This window comes from Grammomys surdaster, unplaced genomic scaffold, assembly GCF_004785775.1.
Source record: "Grammomys surdaster isolate TR1022 unplaced genomic scaffold, NIH_TR_1.0 125940, whole genome shotgun sequence".
Taxonomy (NCBI): Eukaryota; Metazoa; Chordata; class Mammalia; order Rodentia; family Muridae; genus Grammomys; species Grammomys surdaster.
In genome coordinates this window covers 285,387-309,250 of record NW_021620762.1, presented here as the reverse complement: position 1 = coordinate 309,250, position 23,864 = coordinate 285,387, and the positions used below count along the sequence as shown (strand labels likewise).

General features: G+C 49.8%; 1 protein-coding gene across 1 annotated transcript in view; it reads right to left on the bottom strand.

Moving 5' to 3' along the window:
• The window catches only part of Rbfox3 (RNA binding fox-1 homolog 3), a 273,766-nt gene that overhangs the window by 104,492 nt on the left and 145,410 nt on the right, over positions 1-23,864 (bottom strand). Inside the window, exon 3 of the mRNA XM_028752770.1 lies at positions 13,447-13,486. The gene's annotated coding sequence lies outside the window, so the exon portion shown is untranslated. The remainder of the gene's footprint in view (positions 1-13,446; positions 13,487-23,864) is intronic.

The following is a 23,864-nucleotide window of genomic DNA, read 5'->3' as shown; positions in this document are numbered from 1 at the left end:
GCACACACACAGCACCTGCACATGGCTCCATGCACATCTGCACTCACACAGCACTGCACATGGCTCCATGAACATCTGCATACACACAGCACCTGCACATGGCTCCATGAAATCTGCACACACACAGCACCTGCACACGGCTCCATGCACACTGGCATTTGCACAGCCCCTGCATACACACATATGCACAGAGGCACTGATCCTTTCTCCTGTACTTATAACCCTAACCCTACCCCACCCCCCCGCCACGTTCAGTCTCATAGCCTCTGCATACTTACACTCCACCCCAAACACAAACTAAGATGGGACATACACTGGAGTTAATCCCTAAGACAGGCTTCTCCCCCACCAGCCATGGCCAGTGGCAGCGGGACCCTGCACCGGAGCCCTAACATGTGGGCCAGGCAATGCCATTTGCCACAAATTCAATCCACAGCCTTCCAGAATGGTGGTGTCAGAGTGGGGGAGGGTGCGTAGCCTTGATCAGAAGGCCGGTGGCTATGAATAAATAATGCTAGGGAGGAGAGAGCAGGAGGATGCTCCCCTTACTGGGGGTCTAGAGAGGAGAGCTCAGGCCTGTCATGACCCCCCTGGACCACAGACACACTCCAAACTCAGCTGCTATGCCGCAGTGCCCCTCCAGCACAGCAATAAAGCACACAGCGCTCTTAATAATTCAGCAGCCAGAGAGGAACGTGGGCAGGAGGATGCACCTCAGCAGAAGGTGGGGTGGGGGACACAGCCCTGTGCCCTGCCAGTGCTGTCTGACTCCTGATTTAAAGTGGCAGGCAGATTCTTCCTTTCCCAGCAAGTACCATATGGCAGCCACCGAGGTGTGACCTGCTCTCACAAGCCTGGATCCACCCTGCCCCTCCCCTCCTCTCTCCTCCCCTCTCTCCCATACCCTCCCTCCCCTCCTCTCCCCTCCCAGGACAATAGAATTTGTGTGCAGCTCCCACCCTCAGCTGAGGCCTGAGGATGGGAGAGATCTCCTCCTCCCTGTACTCTGAGCCCTGTACCCACCCACAGCCCTGTTGATTATACCTGAGGCTGAAGGGACTCTCCTTTCTCTCCCCGGCCTGCCCGCAGTGTCCCAGGGAAAGTCTCTGGCTTGCTAAGTCCTGTCCTGCTCTGAGAAGATTTTCTATTCCTAGTCATTCTTGTTGTGAGTGGGAGCCTCCACTTCATTTGTATTCTGGGCTGTGAGGCACCCCCACCCCCACCCAGCCCTCAGATACACTCTAAGTGAGCCCACCATCCAGCTGATGAGTCTGAACACACCCTGTGCACATCATGTCTTGTCAAAGAAAGCCTGTGTCAGGGTCAGGTACCTGTACTCATGTGACCATATATGGTGCTTATCTGCACACAGCTGGCATACCCCAGAACTGTCAACTATACCCAGGTGGTGGTGGTGGGGGATGGTATCTGGTATCACTGACTGGGCTGAATTTCCCACAATGAGCCTCAGATCTTCCAAGTATTCACCCAAGTAGTTTTTTTTTTTTTTAGACCCGAGAACCAGATTTTACATCTATTCTTATCACGTTTGGCAAAATTTCATCTCTGCTCCTGTAATGCCTACGGAATGTTTACACAATCACTGACATGCATTGAGACCAGGATGGGGCGGAGATCAGAGCCCTGCCGCACATGATCAAAGGTACCCCAGGAAACAGCCTGCTGCCACTCAGGCCGCTCAGATCACATCCAGTCTCGGCACCACGCAGTGCGGTTAAAGGCGGCCATCGGCCATCGGTGAGCCACTCCGGGGCTCTATGGTATCGACCTCCACTCTGTGAAGTCAGCATCCCTCCCAGACAGCTCTGACGCATGGTGCTTGTCGGGCTCCCTTGACACTGATGGCGATGTGTGTGCTTGATCAGTCACCCATGCTGCTGGTTGCCCCTGTGCCCCAAATATGCCACGAGAAAGACGGGTGTGCTCATAAGCCCCAGCCTCTCCCCCGACAATGCAGTGTGTACAGCTTGCTGTGCCGGTCCAGATGGAGCTCGGGGCCCTCTGCGGCCAGTGAGTCTGTCTGAGAGACAAAGATCTTCTGTAGTGTTATCAAGGGCAGGAGCTCGGATTCACTGAGTCCTTTTCACAGACTGGGCAGTAGGTATCATAGCACAAGCCCTGAGCTGGCGCTATCCTGACTGGGAACCAGTACCACCCAAGCACCCAGGCAGATTAAACTTTCTGTCCTCTTGGGAGTCATCCTGTACAGGGAGGAGAAGTCAGCAAAGCAGGTGAGAGGACAGAGACAGGAGGGGGATCTTTGAAAGGTCAGAAGAGAAGCCCTAGAGGACAGACCAGGTGAATGGAGGGACAGAGAAGGGGCAGGGGAGGGTGGATGAGGAGAGGGGCCATAGGACAATGACGGCCTAGGAAGATGGAGAGGTGGAAGCATAAGGACAGAGCTGAGGAGACAGGGGAGGGGGTGAAGGGACAGGGGAGGGATGAAGAGACAGGGGAGGGAGTGAGGGGACAGGGTCAGGGTCTCCAAGGGAGGAGAAAGGGGAGCTGTCCACACATCCCACCACATGCCCGAGACGCCAGGCACAGCTCTGCAAGAAGAGTCTGGCCCGCTTGTCTCCACATTCCGTCCCCTCAAGAGTGGATGTTTTCATTCCATCATGGGCATGCAGCTCAGAGTCCATCCTGACTCTCACAAAGACTTTAGACTTTGGCTCTTGTGCACCCCTGGAATTGTTAAGACTTTGGGGCTCTTGGTGACAAGCAGAATCATTTTGCATTCAGGATGGACCTGAGCATTTGTGGGGCAGGGAGCAGTGTTAACCATTTGGGTCTGACGTGTTCCTCATGGGCTGATGTGCTGAAGGTTTGCGTAAGGCCCACGGTGCTTTTGGGACTCGGGCCCTAGCTGCGTGGCTAGGGTGTGCCTTTTAATGGGTTCTATTATAGTCCTTCCCACATTCTCCTTGGCCACGGTAAGGTAGGAGTCTTCTCCATAACCAGCCTAGGTTGCCGGTACAGATGCCCAAAGCAGAAAGTGAGGGTACTCAGGCAGTCCTCGAACATGTCCTTCGATGTCCCAGTGAGAGGGTGGGGCAGGTTGAGCCCGGTTTGCTGACCCTCAATGATGCATGGAGCATGGAGAGCCCAAAACAAACACCAGCACTGATTGGTGAGTGAACACTTTGGCCTCAATCACCGGCCGGGTGACAACGCCCACTATGCAGATCAACCCACAAACCCAGACAAGACAGTAGACGTCTCATAGAAGGCTGCCTGAGCAGGAGGCACAGGGAAGGGGTAGCCAGGCTGGTAGGGGCTCATAACTTCCTGCCTTTCTCTCCTTGGAGCAGGCGGGCAGCTCTGAGAGTGATGTCCTGGTATCCTGCTCCTGCACCGTGACCCACCCACAGCTACGACCGGTATCAATTACTCTGCCCGAGCAGAGCGAGCCCTGAGAAGCCTAGACTCCAACTGTAATTAATACTCCGGGGAGAACACAGGCTGGTTTTGCAGCCTTCCACACATCTGCACAGCCTTGTCCTGTCCCGCCCCAAATCCTGCTTCTCATGTTACGGCTCCTTCCATGGATGCCACAAACCTTCTAGCTGGGGACCTGCAGGAAGTGTGTGAGTGTGTGTGTGTGTGTGTGTGTGTGTGTGTGTGTGTGTGAGAGAGAGAGAGAGAGAGAGAGAGAGAGAGAGAGAGAGAGAGAGAGAAGGGACCTTCTCTATGTTCTGTGGTGCAGAACTGTGGAGCTGGGAGCTGATTTTCCAACTAGAAGTACCCAAAGTGTATCGCTGATATGGCAGAATGTTGAGTGCTGGGGTCAGGTGCAATCAGAGTTGAAGTTAACCCTTTGCCACCCACTCACATATTTGGAGATCATTCACTAGAAAAAATTATCTCTGTCTCTGCATGTCTCTGTCTGTCTGTCTTTCTCTTACACACACACACACACACACACACACACACACACACACACACCCCTAGCACACCACATCTGATATGACTTCAATCAGCAGAAGTCTGGGTAGTAGAGATATCTCTCAAAGGGGCAGTGGGCCAGAATGCACAGGAAGGCTGAGCCCTCCGAATCCTTCTGATCTACCAGCTCCTTCTACATGGCAGGGCGCAGAAACTCCAGCCAAGAAGTCCACAATCACCACTGCTCAGGGACACGTTTGGCATGGAAGAAAGTGTAGGCTGAAGGGAGCTGGGCCGACTCCAAGCCCCTAGTTGGCTGTCAATGTTGTGTCCAGAGAAAGAGTCAAGAGGGAGGGTTCAGCTTTACCCACTCAGATGAGGCCAATGTGGGGGCTGCATTTGGAGGATTGGATGCCTAGCCTCCAGTAATCCTACTCAGCCATGTTTATGGGGGATGGGTGGCTGGGGGTCGCTGACTATGGTATTCGCTCATTCCCTCTCCTCTTCTCCCCCTCCCATCCTCTCTCCCCTCCTATCTCTTCTTCATCTTCCCTCCTCTCCCCTCCCTTTCCCCCTCCTCTCTCTCCTCTCTTCTGCTCTCCCCTCCTAACCCTTCCCCTCCCCTCTCCTCTCCTCTCTTATTTTTCACAGACAAGATTCTCCCATAGAAGACGGTATATGACATGTCTTTTGTGAGGTTCTGCACCCGAAGGCTGCAGTACTCCACAGCTGTTCTCATAGCAAAGAAAGCAGAGGTGTTGGTTTCCACTCTGGGACCTCAAGCCCCAAGTCCCAAGGGCTCTGACAGTCACATGGTCTGTCTTTTCAGACAACCTCATTCTTCCCACCCTAGGGGACATGGAGACCAGGTCGGGCATGTGCCTGGCACCCCTGGGTCTGTGAATGTGCACGTGCACATGTATGCACCCTCCAAAGGGCCACATAGTCACTTCACAGGTAGATCCAAGTGTGAGAAAGAAATCTTCCCTTTATAGGCAGAGTAGAACGCCAAGGCTGCCTGTCGCCTCCTGCATGACGTGATGCCAGCTAACTGTCTTCAGCTATGAAGAGTAAGGACTGGAGTCGGGAAGCCAAGAATGGGAGACTCGGGATCCTCACTGTCCTGAGAAAGTTTTAAACCATAGTAGAGGGGTCCTGAGTGGAGACTAGCACTTGCACTGGGTTGAGGAAGCAGAGCTGAGAGTTAGGCAGCAAGGTACCTCGAGCTGCAGGACAGGACACTGGCAAGGACAGTATTGGCCAGAGGAGAAGTTCTAGAGACTGGCTCCATCCAACACCCGACCAAGACTCCCCACGACCACCCGAGAGAGCTCAGTACTCATGTGGGGTAAGAACAGTCGGCTGAGAGGTAAGGCACTTTATAGTTCCCAAGGCCCTAGTAGCAGGAATGATTAGAACCAGAATCATCTCTGAGCCACAGGTAACCTGAGAATAGGAACTGCTGGGGTCAAAGGTCAAGGACCAAGGGGTCAAGTCATCTTTTAGTCACATAACTGTACCCAGAACAAGGCTTAGGGATATGTACAGGAATATGCTGCAGTGACTCTGATGGTAGCACCCACCTCCCATCGAGGTAAAATGGACAACATCCAATGTCTAATTAAAAATAACCAGGTTTGGTGATGGACAGATGGTTCAGCAGTTAAGAGCACAGGCTGCTCTCCCAGAAGTCCTAGGTTTGACTTGTAGCACCCACAGAACAACCTACAACTGTCTGTAACCCCAGTTCTAGGGGATCTGATGCCCTCTTCTGTCCTTCATGGATACCAGGCACATACACAGTGCACAGACATATGTGTAGGCAAAACACCTATATACACAAAATAAAACTTATTAAAAAAAAACTGTCAGGTGTGAAAAGAGGCAGAGAGTAGCCCCTGAGATGAGGATATGTTGAAACTGAGACAAAGATACTAAAACACGTGTTATATACTGTATTCTGTTAGATAATCAGGTAGAGAAGTTATTATTTTTTTATTTTTTTTATTTTTTAAATTTTTACTATTTTTAAAAATGTTAATCAAAGGCTTTATAAGTTTGGTAATGCTCAATAACAAGATGCCCATACAATCAGAAGTGTAACCCAATACCCAAACTAGATATTCCAACTAGCTTTGACTGGCAGAGACATGCAAGCATCCCGCCTCCATGTCCCCCCCACCCCCCCATCTCCTAACTCCTCTTCCTCTCCTTACTCCTCCCACCTTAGCTCCTCCTACATATCACCCTTCCTATTAAGATAAAACTTTTCTCTCAAAATACAATTAGAGCATAACTATACCAATTTGTATCAGTAAGGTACAAGATAGACCTAATACCCAGTCCATCATTTTGTTGACTAACCAGAACCTCTGTCATCTCTCCTAACTAAAAGACTTAGTTCTCAACCTGGCTTTTTTTTCTTGGCTTTAGAATGAATTTCAGCTGAAAACCATCCTCTCAAGTCTTTTCTCTCAAAGTAAATAGCCGGGATTGGCTATGAAACTATAAGTCTTCAACCCCGTCAGAAATCCAGAATGACTGAATTAACTGAAATTATGGGAAGCACAAAGCATATTCCGTTAGATAATCAGGTAGAGAAGTTATTTTTTTTAAACAACTCACAGTATCTTTAGTCCTAAAAGCTGTAATACCTGAAAGGAAACAAATATCCTGGATGGAATAATGACATCAGCAACACCATGGGAGAAGGAAGAACAATGTCTCAGAGCCAGACAGGATGGAGAACGAGCTAAGAACTTGTTCTCTCTCATGCAGCAAGCAGGTGGAGACCATCGCAGAAATCCAAACTGGCCCATATGCGGAGGAATGTTGACCGTGGACTGCCCAGCCCTAGTTGATACATCTATAACACAACCCTTACATCTAAGGCTCAGGGGACAGAAAGACTGTTAGAGTCAGAGGACCAGGATGCTGGCTGCCAGACATGGCGCAGGGAATCTACAGTCATGAAATCGCAACAATGTGGCTACCTAGACAAGACCTGAATAACAACTGCGGGATGGCAAGTCAGCCAGCATGGATGGACCTCTCATAGCAATGCACCCCCTAGAAGAAGAGCTACACTCAGTTAGTGACAAGAGAGAGAGAGAGAGAGAGAGAGAGAGAGAGAGAGAGAGAGAGAGAGAGAGAGAGAGAGAGAGAGAGAGGAAGAAGAAGAGGAGGAGGAGGGAGAGGGGGAGGAGGAGGAGGAGGAGGAGGAGGAGGAGGAGGAGGAGGGAGAGAATGAAGAGAGAATGAATTAGTCTTCCCCAGGGACAAGCTTCCTAATTGTTTATCCAATATCATGTGGTCAGCCCTAAACACACCTACATACAAGCAACATTAACTCAGTGGATCTCTCTGAAAGGGACAGAGGATAGAAAGAATATTTGAGAGGAAATGGTAAATATGTTTTCAGATTTAACAAAAATGCAAATGCAGGGCTGGAGGGATGGTTGCCTAGCGACCTCAGGTCACTGCCTGGGACCAAGGTAGAAGGAGAGAGGAGATGCCAGAGTCATCCTTAGACCTCTGCACAAGTGTTGTGGTGTTAACAACCCTACCACCATCTCCACACACAATACTAACAAATAGAATCAAAGAAATTGAAGCCCACAAGTCCAAGAAGCTTTACAAACCAAGGCCTAGGACACCGGGAGAAAAAGACACTTAAGTAAGACACAGTAAAAATCACTCTAAACTAGTCATAAAGAATGTCTTCAAAGCAGCCAGGGAGGGGCAGCGAGATGGCTCAGTGGGTGAAGGTGCTTGCTGCTAAGTCTGATTACCTGAGTTCAACTCCCAGAACCTACATGGCAGAAAGAGGAAGCCAGTTCCCACAGGTGTCCTCTGATCTCCACAGCCAAGCTATGGCATGTGTGCCATCCCATCCCGAATACACAAATAAAAGTAATTAAAGTATTTTAGGGTTGGAGAGATGGCTCAGTGGGTTAGAGCACTTGGTGTTCTTACAGAAGGAAGGACAGGCAGTTGCCAGCACCTATATTGAGCAGCTCACAGCTACCTGTAACTCTAGCCCAGGGGATTCTGACACCCTCTTCTGGCATCCGAAGGCACTTGAATACACCTGGCATACACTCTGCATATACATATACATGAAAATAGTATTTTTAAAAGTTAGTCAGAGAAAAAGGATACACCATAAGTTGCGGGAATGGTATGATCGTGGCTCACAGGAACACCCCGCCTCCCCAAACAGAAGGCCCCATGGCAGCGTGTAGCAGCAGCCTCGAATCTGTACATCTGAAGACTTTTTCAGACGCTCAATGGACTTTCTCACAGAGAGTCCCAGAAGAGGAACAGCGGCTGAGGTCTACACCAAGACCACGCAGAATGTGAATACATGACGGTCTTAGTCAGGATTTCTATTGTGGTGAAGAGATACCGTGACCACAGCGACTCTTTTTTTTTTTTTTTTCAAGACAGGGTTTCTATGTATATCTCTGGCTATCCTGGAACTCACTCTGTAGACCAGGCTGGCCTCGAACTCAGAAATCCGCCTGCCTCTGCCTCCCAAGTGCTGGGATTAAAGGCGTGCACCACCACTGCCCGGCTCACCACAGCAACTCTTATAAGGAAAATATTCAGTTGGGGTTCAGAAGTTTAGTCCATTAAGGTCGAGGTGAGATGCATAGTAGCATGCAGGCAGATGTAGAGAGGCAGGCACAGAAGAGATAGCTGAGATTCTACATCTGGATTAGCAGGCAGCAGGAAGAGAGAGACACTGGGCCTGGTTTGAGCATCTGAAGTCTCAAAGCCCACCTCCAGTGACACACTTACTCCAATAGGGCCATACCTCCTAATAGTGCCACTTCTTATGAGTCTATAGGGACCATTTTCATTCCTACCACCACAGGGTCTCTTCTGTTCACCAAAATCCCGACCACTTTAAGTAAAGGCTAATAGCTGCGTTGCATAGAGCTCACTGTAAAGTGTACGGTTACAAAGGCATGGAGTTCCGGCAGGAGACAAGAAAACATCCGGGCGCAAGGTGCTTCTTAGGCTGCTGTGTGACACAGGTTTAAACTCTGGAATGCAGACTGCAGAGCACCTAGACACACACAATAGACTCTGAAGTGGAAATGCTTACTGAAAAGGCAGAGCAAGGAGCTACGGTGGAGGAAGCCAAAGCCGAGGTAAAACCGGATCCCTGAAGCAACACAAAGGAACACAGCAAAGACGAGGTAACGAAGAAGAAGCGTGAAAATAAAGACAATAGAATAATGGTTTCAAATAAAGTCACACTGATGTTTGAAAGTCAGAGGATGGAACACACTGAGTTAACAAGCCAGGAAAGAAGCCACACTGGGTTACCACTCTAGGCACTGGGAAGAATGTGCCGTATTCCACACTTAGCCTCCAAGAAAACTTGACAAATTGCCAGGCAGTGGTGGCGCACGCCTTTAATCCCAGCACTTGGGAGGCAGAGGCAGGCGGATTTCTGAGTTCGAGGCCAGCCTGGACAGTCAGGGCTACACAGAGAGACCCTGTCTTGGAAAACCAAAAAATAAAAATAAAAATAAAGAAAGAAAACTTGACAAATCTAGGGCTGAAGGCCTGGAGAGAATCAGAGAGTAAGAGCACTGACTGTTCCTGTAGGAGACTCAGGTTCGATTCTCAGCACCTATAGGGTAAGTCCAGTCAGTCCTGGGGGATCTGATATTCTCTTCTGTCTTTCATGGGTACCGGACACACAGAATGTTGTTGCACAGATATATGTGTAGGAAATATATAATCTTAAAATCAATTGGCTTAAACAGATGGTTCAGAGGTCAAAGGGTAAAGGGCATTTTGCTGTCAAGCCTTGCTTATGACCTGAGTCTAATCCCTGGAACCCACATACCTCAGGGAGAGAAGTGACTCAGTGAGTAGTCAGTCCTCTGAACTCCATTCACCTGTGTGTCCTAGCATGTACATGGATGCCCTCCACTAAACAAACAAACAAACAAACAAACAACAGCAATAATAATAATAAACCTCCAGCAAGTCCGTACAAGATAGGAAGTAGGAGTGGATATAGAACACTCCGACTAACAGGAGGTTTTAAGACCTGAAGTGACGCAAGCACGTCAGCTCTCCTTCCCGTTCAGCCCTACGCTGGCTTCATCCAGTGTTAAGGACCCCAGATCAGAAAGTGCCATCACTTTCAAATCACAGACCACACCTCCTCCTGCATAGAAAGTCACACAGAACCTGTGAGAGGTGACAGGAGCCAGCAGCAAGCAAGTTCAGCAAGGCTGCAGGGCACAAGATCAATACATGAAGCACAGAAGAATTTGATCTCTGTGCCGCCACTGCTGCCGCCAGAGCTGGAACGGAAAAAGCCACTGAGGTAGCAAAGAGAAGCAAGAGCTTGGGAGTGGGTCTGTGGGAATGCACATGGGCGCCAAAGACTGCACCACTGGAGAGAGATGGAGGACCAGCGTTCCACCTGTGGGGACAGACCCTTGAGTCAGACATAGGGAACTCACTGGTGTTGGATGTCAGTGATCCAGGGTGAGCTTGCTTGAAATCCTAGCAGGGTGGTTTTTGTTTTGTTTTGTTTTAAAACAGAATTTACATACTAGCTCTAAAATTCACATGGGAATGTGAAGTGTCTACAATAGTCAATACAACTTTAAAAGTTGTTAGGTAGGCTCACACAAAGCTGTATTTTTGCAAATATCCTTTAACATAATCCCCCCATACCCTGCTACCCTACCACTACACCCCAGTAGGCCACTTTATCTTCTTAATTTACATTTATTTATTTATTTATTTATTTATTTACTACTGGACTTGGTGAGGCCAGCTTGGTCTACACAGAGAGTTCTAGGACAACCAAGGCTACATAGTGAGACCCTATCTTAAAAAGTTTTATTTTTGTGTGTGTGCGAGTGAGTGTGCACGCACAAGTGTGCGTACGTGTGTATGTGTTTGCACGTATGAGCTCCTGTGGAGGTCAGAGGACAACTTACAGGAGTTGCTTCTCCTAGCACATGGATCCTGGGAGTAGAACACAGGTAGTCAGGCTTGGTGGCAGTGCCTGAGTCCACTGAGCCATCTGGCAGGCTCTTCCTTTTGCTTTCCTGGCACCTGAACATGTATGATTTAATTTCTGTACAAAACCCAGGACTCATGAGTAAAAGAAAAAAAAAACCCATAGCCTATTTACCTTTCCGAGACTCACTTAATTTACTCAAAGTGATTATTTCCACAACTTTTTTGTTCGTTTGTTGAGACAGGGTCTCCTTATATAGCTCAGTCTGGATTTGAATATGTTATCCTCCTGCCTCAGCCTCATAGGCACTGAGACTACAGGGCTGTGCCACCAGGCCTGGTGCCAATACGACTCTGACCAAGATCAGACAGCAGGAACATGACCTGAACTTAGGACATCTTATAAAGCACTGTCCAGCTTGAGAGGCCCGAGCCATAGGAGGAAGGCTCCCTGATGAGCAGAACCCAAAGAGCCCGCTCTACAGACAACCTGTGTGGCCTGGTGAAGGCCAGCTTCCACATGGGGCTTCTCCTCCTTTGGTAGGATTGACGTAGGAACCAGGGGTATCTTGCGGCAAATGCAGCCCAAAAGACATTACAAGTTCACCTTAGGAACACATGTTGTCCCTGAATCTGATGAAACTGTTTTTGGTTCTGACATGCAGGAAACATTTAAGGCCTTTGCCACACACCATCTGCTGAGCTTGAATGCCTGTCACCTCATGTGGAAATTAATTACTATAGTAACAGTGTCAAGATGTGATTAGACCATAAAGGCTCCACCCTCCTGGGTGGGGGAGAATTAGTAGCATTCTAAAAGGAGGAAGTTGAGGGTCTGGGGAGCTGGCTCAGTGGGTGGTATAGTAGCTTACAAACAAGAGGACCCAAGTTTGATCCCCTCAGCACCCACATAAAAGCAGGGTGTTGTGGCAAGTGACTTTATTCCCTATGTTGGGGAGGCGGCACAGACTTCTGGAGCATGATGAACAGCCAATCTAGCCAATCACTGAGCACTAGGTTTAGAAATAAAGTCAAGAAAGACATTCCAAGACACTAATTCTGACCTCTGGCCTCCACATGTGTGCTTAGAGGTGTGTGTGTCTGAATGTACACATACATACATATGTATAACACACAAACACATCGCCAACCCCAAATACAGGGCCAAGTTGCCTTCTTTTCTCTCTTGCCTTTTACATTTTAACACAGCAGTAATTTCCTCACAGGGTGTCAGCACCTCAACACTGGATGGCAACCATAACTGTGAACTGCTAAGTGTGTCTCTTAAAAAAATATTTATTTTTATTTTATGTGTCTTAAATGTTTGCCTGTGGGTATGTATGCACAGCTTGCCTGGTACCTACAGAGGCCAGTAGAGGGCGCTGGATCTCCTTGAACTGGAGTTGTAGACAATTAGAACTCATCGTGTGCATGCTGGGAACTGAACCTGGGTCTTGGGCAAGAACAGGTGCTCTTAACTACTAAGCCATCTCTTCAGCCCCTCCCCCCTTTTATGAGACAGGGCTTCATGTACCCCAATTTAGCTTCAAACTCAACAAGCAGCAGAGGATGACCCTGAATTTCTAATTCTCCTGGCTCCTTCTCCAAGTCCTAGGGTTACAGGTGTGGATCACCGAGCGTGGTGCAAGCGCTGGGGACGGACCCCACAGCCACGTGCATTGCAGGCGAGTGCTCTGCCTGCTGAGCCTCATCTGGGCTTTATCTGTTCTCCTTTTGCATTGTCCAGCACCATGTATTCTGTGACTGTGGCACCACTGGTTCAGACTCAACCTCAGACTCAAGAGTTCAACAGGAAGCCCCGCCCCAGACCCAGGAGCTCGCAAGCAGGAAGCTCTGACCCCAGGCGCACTAGTGTGTGGTAGGGTGGGCTGAAAAGTCACATCTTCTAATTTTGTTCACAACCAATCTCCATCCTTTGGACGGCACCCCTCCCACACTTCAAGTAAAGCTTTTTTTTGTAACTCCATGAAGAAGAGGAGTTGCTGGTGGAGGGCGAGCCAAGAAGAGCATCAGGTGATTTAGCTTCAAAGTCCAGCCTCCTAGTGAGGCTTAGCACCTGAAACTGAGCTGGTTTCCATAGTTCCCAGCTCCCGGAGACTAGCTCCAGGAGAGTTAGACAGTGGGATCTAAGACTGTGCTGCCCCAGGGATGGGTGGAAACACGCTGAATAACTGAGAGGGGGCGGGATGGGGAGTGAATGAGGGGTGGGGCCAGGAAGGATCGGACGTCGGTTTTTGGGCAGGTCGGAGTTGCCTAAGAACAGGCTCCTTGGATCATTGTCCAGCGCTTTTAGGCTTCTCTGCCTTTGCGCCTCCTTCCTCACAAAATTCAAACCTATCTCCCGGGGGACGAGAGAGGAGATATCAAAATTTCCCTGCCATCCCCCAATCTTTCCCTCCCCCTAGCCAGTGGGAAACCCCAGCAATTCCTGGCGCTCACCACCAGCAGTTCCTGAGATGTCCAACATGTTCATATCTGTCAAAAACCATTCAGGAAGAAAAGAGAAAGTCTTTATACCTTTTATTCAGCCAATTTTCCCGGAGGCGCTCTGGGCTCTCTAAGAAAAGAGAAAGAGAAAGCAGAGAGAATTACAATCAGCCTGGCCCTTGTGCATTTGTAAGCGGGTGCTGCTGGCTCCGGGGGTGGGGGGAGGGTGGTTGGGGGGTGGGGAGGAGGGGACTGGGGAGGCTGGAGCACCCTCTCCCGGGAGGAGAAAGCCTGCCTAGGTGAGAAGGGTTCCGCAGCATTTCAAGCTTGGCCGGAAGTCAAGGCATCACTTAACATGCAAAGGGAAACAGGCAGGGGCGTCACCCGCCCTTCCTAAACTTCTGTCTCCTGGACTCTGGGATGTTTCTGCTTTTCCTTTTCTTTTGTTGCACCCCCGCCCCGCCCCGCCCTACCCTAAGCGATGCTGAGTTCATCCACAAATGACCACTCTGTGGATGATTAAACAGGATATTGATTCCCAACTTGGGTTTCTATTGCTAGAAGGCAGCTAGTATGCGTGATATGAGGAGTATGCCAGTCACTGTCCCTGTGTGAGCATCTTGTGCAAATTAATTCTAATACCTACGAAAGGAAAGACAGCTAATACCGCCACATCCGTGATCTACAAGCAACTATTGTGTGCTGTTTGAAGTTAGGTACAGTTTCTGATAGCTTCCATCAGCAGGAATGATTTGGAACTAAAGTCATGGACCGTACTCTTTCACATTAGTATCCACGGACTTGGAGCCAAACATTCACAGAGGGAATTTATGGGCTGAGGGGCTCACACCTGTTCTGGTCCCCAGCCTTAGCATCTCAGGAGAACACTTGGGAGCTTAGAAACAAACTCAGTGTGTGTGTGTGTGTGTGTGTGTGTGTGTGTGTGTGTGTTTATATATCTGCAAGTGTACCCACTGTGCCACTGTGAGTTCTTTGCTGCTACGTGTACTTTCCTTGTGTGTTTTCATGCAGTCTCAGAATTACCTGTGCACATAGTTTTGGAACACTTGTGATCACAGTCAGGTGCACTCATAGCTGGCACCTCAGCTGTTTTCCAAAGCACAGGTGAGAGCGTCCACAGTGTTACACTGCCGTCTCCACTTCCTGCTTCCAGAATGTTCTCACCTCTTCCGAAAGCCTATTTGTGTGTGTTTTGTTTCTGTTTTATTTTTTATTTATGTGTATTGGTTTTTGGCCTGCTTGTCCATATGTACACATGTGTGCAGAGCCCTTGGAGGCCAGAAGAGGGCGTTATGGAACTGGCTTTTATGAGCTGCTGTGGGCCATGTGGTGTGGATTCTGGGAACAGAATCCTGCTCTTCTGCAAATGAAGGAAGTGCTTGGGGCTGAAGAAGATCCTCTACTTGTTCAGGTCAGTTCCCAGCACCCATCCATAACTCCAGTTCTAGGGGATCTGGTGTTTTCTGACCTTGTGGGATATGAGGCATGTGATGGTTTGAATAGGCTTGACCCCCACAGATTCACAGGTTTGAATGCTTGGCCATAGGGAGTGGCATTATTAGGAAATGTGGCCTTGTTGGAAGGAGTGTGTCACTGCGTAAGTGGGCTTTGAGGCCTTCTATGCTCGGGTTCCACATAGCATGGAGGAGATCCTTCTCCTGGCTACCTTTGGATCAAAGTGTAGAACTCTCAGCTCCTCCTGCACCATGCCTGCCTGGATGCTGCTGTGCTTCCCACCATGATGATAATGGACTGAACCTCTGAACTGTAAGCCAGCTTCAATTAAATGTTTGCCTTTGTAAGAGCTGCCTTGATCATGGTGTCTCTTTACAACAATGAAACCCTAACTAAAATATGGCACATATGTGAGTGTGTGTGTGTGTATATATATATATATGCAGTCAAACTGCTCATACACATATAGTAAAATAAATAATAAAAACATTAAAAAGCAGCATGTGTTCTTGTCTACTGACCCTGCTCTCCAGCCCCTATGTATGGATTTTTTTTTTTAACTTAGCAGGAGTAAGATGAAGTGAAGCACCCCTGGGCTGAAAGGTAGTTGGCCTGAGCATCTTTCTTGAGCTCTAGAAAAATCACCGTCATTATCTCTATCCACATTACCATAAAGAGAAGGTGACTGTGGTCATTTATTTTGCATGGGCATGCCTTATCCAGCCCTCTCCACAGCTACAGACTGAGGGCCTTTTCTTCCCCTTCTTACTTCTCAAAAGAAAAAAACTGAAGTCCAAATAGAAGTTACACCAGCCCTGTCCTCCACTGTGACTCCACTCCCACCATGGCCCCACCCCAAAGCACTGTGGCCCCACCCTCAAACACTATGACCCCCACTCCCAAGCATTGTGACCCCATCCCCACTATAGCGTCACCCCCAAGCACTGTGGCCCTATTCCCAAGCACTGTGGCCCCACCTCAAGCACTGTGACCCCACCCCAAACAGTGTGACCCCACCCCACTATAGCCCCATCCCCAAGCACTGTGCTTCTACTCCCAAGCACTGTGATTCCACCACCAAGTACTGCAGCTCCACCCCCAGGCACTGTAGCTTCACCCCAAAGTACTGTGTCCACAACCCAATCACTGTGGCCCTACCCCCAAGCACTGTCCACCCCTAACACTGTGAGGTGTTATTTGGGGGCCCCACCCCCAAATACTGTGGCCTCTCTTTAGAAGGTGGGAAGGAACACCCTTTTCCATGGGAAACAAGAATGAAAATGAGCTTGGCTGACTCTCTACTGGAGTCTGTAAATCTCCATGGTAACACCTGGCTGTTTCATAAGCAACCCACCTAAGAGTCACAGCCGGGAGGGCTGTGTGCCAAGGAACTGCTGGATTTGAACTAGGCACTAGGAAGGCCATCGCAGAGGAGGTCCACCCAGGTACCATGGCAAAGGCTGCTTTGGCTCTTGAAGTGTTTTCTGGTTTAAGTGACTCGGTGGGGTAGGTGTGTTGGAAGGCACTGGAAGAGAGCCATCCATGAGATGAGTGGATTGAGTAGCTCCCACAGATAGCTGCCTCTTTCAAGTCCTGGGCTAGTCTCAGTGCTGACTGATTTAATTCATAAGGGGACTTGTCCTCCAAACCCAGTATGATTTCCCTCCGTTCACACCAGCCCTGAAGCACAAAGATGGCCAGGGAGCTGGGTCTGCATCCATGTCTTGAGAACAGGAAGGGCCCACTGCCCCTGCTGGGGCTGTGTGAAGTCAGGACTGACAGGTGAGCTAGGGATGACAATCTCCTCTTCCCTGTACCCCCTTTCCCTCAGCCAGCATTCCCTCATACCTGTGCCGATCCCTGGGAGCTCCCCTGGCCCTGGGATTCCCAGTCTCCAGGCAGCATGACAGGAATGAGCAAGGTAAAGTGTCTGCTGTCCTGGGCCTGACTGTTCAGCTCCCTGCTGTCCTGGGCCTGACTGCAGAACTACTGAACATGTCTCATGATTCTTGCTTAGTCAAAGTCAAATATTTCAAAGGCAACTATTTGGCATATGCGTATGGACCCAGGACACCCTGAGAGGCTTGGGCTGGGACCCTTCTGTCTCCCAAAAGCCTCTGCATTTGGAGAGCAGCCGGACTAGAGGGGTAACAAAGAGGCTGCTGAGCCAAATGCTTCCACCAAATACAGCAGCTGGGTTCATTTTTCCTCGTTCCTAGAGATAGCCTGTTTATCTTCTGTCCTTTTGCCAAATCTCTAGAGTCGCAGAATTTCTCATTCTCTCTGGATGCCGTGCTGCACAGGCAGGAAGTTGGTCCCATATAGATCTAGCCTCTGAGTCATACGAGGACATCACCCTGGGCCGGGGTCTTGCTGTGTTAGACTGAATGTGGGTCCCACTCTTTCTCCACCCTGTGCTTAGCATACTCCACTTTCTAGCAGGATTGTGTCACCTCAGCTTGCTTGTCTGTCCCACCTGCCTGTTCCTGGGAAGGGAGAGAGCAGGATGTAGTCTCATGCACCTCCTTGACCATGTTCCGATGTGTGGACGCTAATAAATGACTCAGCCGCCCACAAGACTGACAGTTATGGTCGTTTTTGCCTCAGTGAATCGGGTCCAAGGGTGGCTGTGGACACACTGTCCACCAAGTCCAACAGAGAGAGTCAGCAGGCTTTAGGGTTATACTGACAGACTGCCCCCTGCCAGTGTCTCCAGGTAATCTGGGGGTTACAGACTTCCAGCTCCTCTGGGGAAGCCTGGCCAGACAGGAGGCTCCCTGATGGGCTGGCTCTTCAGTGAGCTCCCTGTCTTTCCTCTGACCTTTTATCTGCCTCTCCTGCTGGTGAGAATGCCCCACACTGTAGAGGTCACCTCTTAGAGGCAGTGGTGTCTTTGTAGCCTGGTACAGAAGCTGCTATAGAGAGGAGACAGGAAGCAGATATCTGCTGGGTGAATTACGATGCCTGGGCGGGCAGATGAGTATTTGCCTCTGGAGCCAGAGCCGGTCTCCTATGTTGAATGTGGGATCAGCTCCGTTCAGAGGAGTGTGTTTTGCCAGTGAATGGATGCTTCCACACCCTCCCCCCCATCCAATCTCCAGTGAACAGATATCTCTAGCCGCCCCCTCCAATCCAGTCTCCAGTGAGCAGATGCTTCTAGCTACCCCCTTCAATCCAGTCTCCAGTGAGCAGATGCTTCCAGCCGCCCGCCCCCCCCCATCCAGTCTCCAGTGAGCAGATGCTTCCAGGATCCGCCCCCCAATCCAGCCTCCAGCTCCTGCTCATTTCCTCCTCTAGAACTTTTCCTGGAAATACCCCTGGACACCTGCCCTTTCCTGCCTAATGCCACCCACAGCACTGAGGCCTCTGGCCTCCCAGAGCCCTTCACCCATCGAACATTTTGGTTTTTAGAAATGAACCTGGGACCTGCTTGTACAATCATCGGAATCAAAGAACATGTCTCTGTTAGCAGAACCCGTTTTGGTGTGATCACATGAAGTGACCCACCAGATAAAGGCCCCTGCAAGTTGCAATGAGGAGAATGCCCCCCCTCATAGGCAGCTACTCTGCATCTCTGGCACCCTCCTTCCTACCCAGCTAGGTAGCCACTTGATGGGTAGAGGGTGGGAGTGTGAAGGCCTAGGAACAGACTAGTATTGGTATGTCTCCATTTTTTTCCTGTTAGAATTTCCGCACATGAATCTGAGGGTCATCTTTTGACCCACAGGTGTGGCTCCCCAGCCGCCCCTATCAACCTTTGCTTTCAGTTTCTACATGGCCTTAGAGGGACAGCTTGGGTGCCAGACCCCTTGCTGCACTGGAGCAGAGATACCTGGTACCCTTGGGTGCTGTCCCCTTTGCTGCTCTGAAGTAGATTTACATGGTGCCCTGTGAGTTTCTGCAGTTGGCAAGGAGACCCTCCTTCTGGGATGGACCCAGGCGCCTCTACCTTGACTGTCACCAGCTGTTCAACAGGCCTCTCTCTAATGAGCCCTTCTAGGTGGACGAGCTGCCCCGAGGCTATAGAAGGCACTTACAACCCTTCTTGTGTGATGTTCTGGATTTTATTAAACGATCCATTTCTGCTTGCTCCCTGAGGGGAACTGGGAGGTGAAGGGCACAATTTTATAAATAAGAAATTAACCGGGGCGGGGGGGTGGCTTAACTACAGCTTTGGATGATGGTGATGGGGAGCTGTATTGACCTACGGCCATTTCCTTTTTCTTCTGAGGAGAAATTCACCTGTAGCTAGCTGGAAGCAGGTGTGGAGGGGAAGGGGATCAAGAAAGAAGAAGCGGGAGGGACGGGAGGGGGAGGAGAGAGAAGAGAGGAGGGGAGACAGAGCCGGAGGGTATGTGAGGTCCTTCACTTGTGGCCCTGTGCCACTGCTGGGGGCATTGGGAGTCCTTGAAATTTCTGGTCACCAGAGGCCATCTGGCCACGTTGAACTTTGATCACCCAGTTATATATGGATCTATATAGGAAACTCCTTAGGAGAATCATGCGAGTAGCAGGGATTTGGGAATCCCAGCCTCCTCTCTCAGGAAGCCTGGCAGAATCCAACAATCCAGTGGTCCCTTAATTCCACATCCATCCCCCTTCAGGTTCCTCCAGGTCTCCAGCTCTCCTAGTGCAGTAAAACTTGAATGGACTCTACTATGGAGCTTGTAATAACGGACCCACAACAGCACTGAGTGATGTCACTCAACATGGCCAGGGGCTGTGCCCTTCTGAGACTATACTATTAATGATATCATTGTGTGGTGGGTGCTAGAATCATTTCCAGTTTCTAAATGACAAATCTGACGCTTAGCCAAGTGAAGCAGCTCGCCCAAGCCCCACGGGCAGTGTAGGCTATACGGATGGGCTTCCTCTTGTCCAGCTGTTCACTCCCTCTGGGCTGTTTGCTCTGTGTGGGTCTTGCCAATATGGAGCCCACAGCATCAGCTCATATGTGGAGAGAGGCCTACCTTCTCTTGGGACAGATTGTGCATTCAACATGATCATTACCGACTCATCTCTGATCACTGCAGGCCTAGGATGTGTATGGCCTTGGTACCCAACACTGCCCTTGGCCTTCTTTCTGAATGCAACAACCTGGGCTGTCTTTACTCTGAGCATCTGAAGACAGCTGGTTCTTCTGCTAGCTTGGACTCTGCAAGGCCTGAGTGCTTTAACCAGTGGCTGCTGTATAGGCTGGAGGAGCTGGATGCTGTCAACTGTTCCTGATGCATATGAGGTTCTACTGGAGGGATGAGGCCAGCTGGCACCTTGGACCCCCATTTCTCTTTTGTATCCACTGAGCCAAACACAAACCTGTGGACCGAAGAGAGCTCACTGATCACGGCAGCAGGTGGGTAGCTGCAGAGGGGGGCTAACAGTTTCTAAGCTGTACTGTGGATGCTACTGTGGACTGTATCCAGCCCTCACCACCAAGGTCCAGCACTGGGCGATTTTAAGTCTGCAGATGTCCCTTCATCCTTCCACACATGGATGAGATGGATGCCAGCCAGCTATTCTGGGCAGGAGAGTGTCTCTCATACATTTGTGTCTACCCAGAACCCCAGAGTCTGACCTTATTTGGAAATGTGGTCATTGTAGATGTAACTGCTTGGGTTGACATTGACTCAGGGTGAGCTCCACTCTAACGACCAGTGTATTTACAAGAAGAGGAGATGACACAGAGACACTTACACAGACAGGAAGGTGGAGGCACAGGCTCGAGTGATGTGTCTGTGAATGGAGGAAGGGAAGCCATGCCATCCAGAGAGGCTGGCAGAGTCTAGGAAGGCTCTTCCCCTAGAGCCCTCAAATAAAGCTGGTCTTGCCCAGTCTCGGCTCTAGAATCTGCCTTTCTTTGCAGCTTCCGGGTCTAGACCTGGGAAGGAAACCATTTCTGCTATTTAGGCCACACCGTTTCTGCTCATTCATCTTGGACAGACACCCCAGCATTCTTCCCTGTAAACTTTTGGACAACCCCTTTAATGGGAAGCTACATAGGAGCTGTGTCTGATGGAGCAGGGGCTGGGTACCACGGTTGCCATACCGAGCCCAACTCGAGAGCCCAGGACAATTCCCTCAAGGAGTATTTTGTGGATTTCTTTTCTATTATGGGATAACACGTGTAATGTTTAGTGTCTTACCCGTTTCTGGGTGTTTGAAGCCTTGTACAACCATTATCCCTACGACTCTTCATCCTTTTAACCTGGTCCACATTAGAGGTTGAATTCCATTCTCCTCTCCTGGCTCCTGGTAACTCCCTTTCTACTTTATTTCTCTTTTTAATTACACTTATTTGTTGTGCGGGTGCGTGCACACACCACACACACACACACACACACACACACGCCTGAGCACACACATGAGAATCAGAAGATAACTTGTCAACTCTTTCCATTCGCTGTGTGTGTCCTGGGATCAGACTCCGCAGCCTTCTCACGCCCCTCTACTTTCTGTCTGTGTATTTGATAACTCTAGGACAAAAATTTATATTTTGAATGCAACATGTTCCCTGCAGGCTCATATGTTTGAGCATGTGGTCCAAGCTAGAGGAGTCATTTTGGGAGTCATGAGAACTTTGGAATACAGGGTCTAGATAACCCTCCCTTCTTTATCCTTTCTAGCCAGTGAACACAGACCACTGGGGCAGGACTTGTGGGTTTTATTCCAGTCCCGCTTCTCATCCCAACTCTGCCCTCTATGTGCTAAGGTGTGCAGAGCTGGGATGCACACTCAACCTGCCACAATGATTGTATCCCCGAAACCAGGACCCCAAATCCCCCTGAGGCTGCTTCCATCAGTCATTCTGTCACCATAAGAAAAATAACCAGTGCACTCCTGTGTCCAGTGTCATATAGAAACCAATGCACTCCTGTGACTGGGGTCATAGAGAAACCAGTGCACTCCTATGACTGGGGTCATACAGAAACCAGTACACTCCTGTGACCGGTGTCATAAAAGAAACCAGTGCACTCCTGTGAATGGGGTCATAAAGAATTTGTCCTTTTGCATCTGGTATGTGTCACTACTGATGATCTCCTCAGGTAGCAGGTGTCAGTCAGGGTGTCTTCCCTTCTAATGTCAGACATCTTCTCCGCTGTAGAGTGCACTTGGTGAACCCATTCTTCTCTCTAGGACCATCTGGGTTTTCAGTTATTTTTAAGACAATGAGTCTGCTAACTGGCCACACTCCCCATTTTGCTTTTCAGACTAGTAACTTCAGAAGAGAGGTGAGAAGCTCAGATTTGCTATTCAAAGCCCACTTTAGCCTGATTTTAGAGCCCACTCTTCCAACACTCTGACTCTGACGTCAAGAACTAACTTCATAAGGATACAACAACAGATGCCAAACACAAGCAGAAAGACGAGCATACGAGGTAAAAGCCATCCACAGGGTCAGTGGGCATCACCTTGGAAGAGAGGTACCCAGCCCTGCCACCTTGCTGTCTAGGCATGTGCACAGGTACAGCGTGTGTGAAGGATGCAGTCCCCACTCCCAGGAAGCTCACGCTGGATCTACAGACACCGCCCTCTCTGCCCTGCAGTGTCTGACTGTGCCGAGAACTGATTTCTTTAATGCCGACGGAGGGCTGTGGGCCTGTTTGAGCTTCCTTCCATGGAGCTGGGCTCTGCACACCCAATGTTCTTTCCCACACTCAGATAAAACAGCCCAATGTTGGCCACATCTGGGCAGCTGTCCAGTCTCTACTTGGCAGGCACATCTTGCCTCCTGTCTCTCTTGTTTCTTTTGAAAACATGCCTTTCTTCAAGGTGGAGGACTAGCCAGGACAGTGTTCCCAGCTGATGTTAGGATGGGTGTGTCATGCCACAGGCCCTTTGAGTCTCAGATGGCATGCCCTGGGAAGTGCCTTTTGGTAAGTGGGGTCTACTCATCTCTCATCTCAGGATGGGCACTGTTTAGACTCTGAGCATCTTCACTGGGGGAGATGGAGGAAGGGCTTTATTAATACTGGGGGAAGGGTTTTGAATATAGTCTGGTGGTAGAATGCTTGCTTAGCATGCCTGAGGTCCTAGGTTGAATTCCCAGCATTACAGACAGACAGACAGACAAATAAACCCTAACATAAGACAGACAGCACCTTGCAGCATGCACACCACCAGGGCGTGCAAGCTTCTTTGATAAGCGTGTTTTGGTATCAATAATTTAGATGTGGCCTTTCCCCTTTGGGAGACTGGGAAAACCTCATTTCCTAAGCAAATCCCCCAATAAACCACCCGATTAACTCCTCTGAGATGTCTGAAAATCTGTCTCAATTGACGAACCTATGCAACGAAAGTTGAGAATGGGTTTGGGTGGGGAGAAAGCTGTGTGTAGCTACCCTAGAGACTAGTGGGAAGGATGGCAGCCCAGGACTGGGGATGATTCTCAACCTACCTTGTGTAGGTGCTAAAGGGTGGTCAAGGGAACATGCCCAAGATGTTTGAATTTAAGCAACTAGACACCCACTGTGGCTGTAGATGAAACTTCCCAGGTATAAAGTTGGGAACGGACAGGGGACTTGGAGTCTGCAACTCCTCCAGCCCTGAGGAAAGAAAGGAGGAGGGATATCACGGGGCTGGCATGCTGGGCTGGCCCATCTTCCTTCAGGTGGAGACTCCGTACTGGTCCAGCAATTCCTTTACCTCCAGGGCTCTTGGGTTACTCATTTTTACAGCGGTGTGAGCATGCATGCCTGTGTGTGCCTATGTGTGTCTCTGTGTGTGTGCATGTGTGTATGCACCTCTGTGTGTGTGCCCCTGTGTGTGTGTGTGTGTGTGTGTGTGTGTGTGTGTGTGAGGCTTGACCACTGGGGAGAGAACAGAGACCTGCTCCTGGCCAGAGAATGTACCTTTGATTAGGTTAATCTTGGCTAAGATTTTCACCCAGACAAGGCAGCCAGGGTAGGCTTTCCATGGCCCTGGGGCCCAGGAGAGGAAGCCTGGAGCAAGTCAAAATCTTCTACACTTTCTTTCCTGGCAGCTCCTTATAGTGAGCTCCCTCTCCCTCTCCCTCTCCCTCTCCCTCTCCCTCT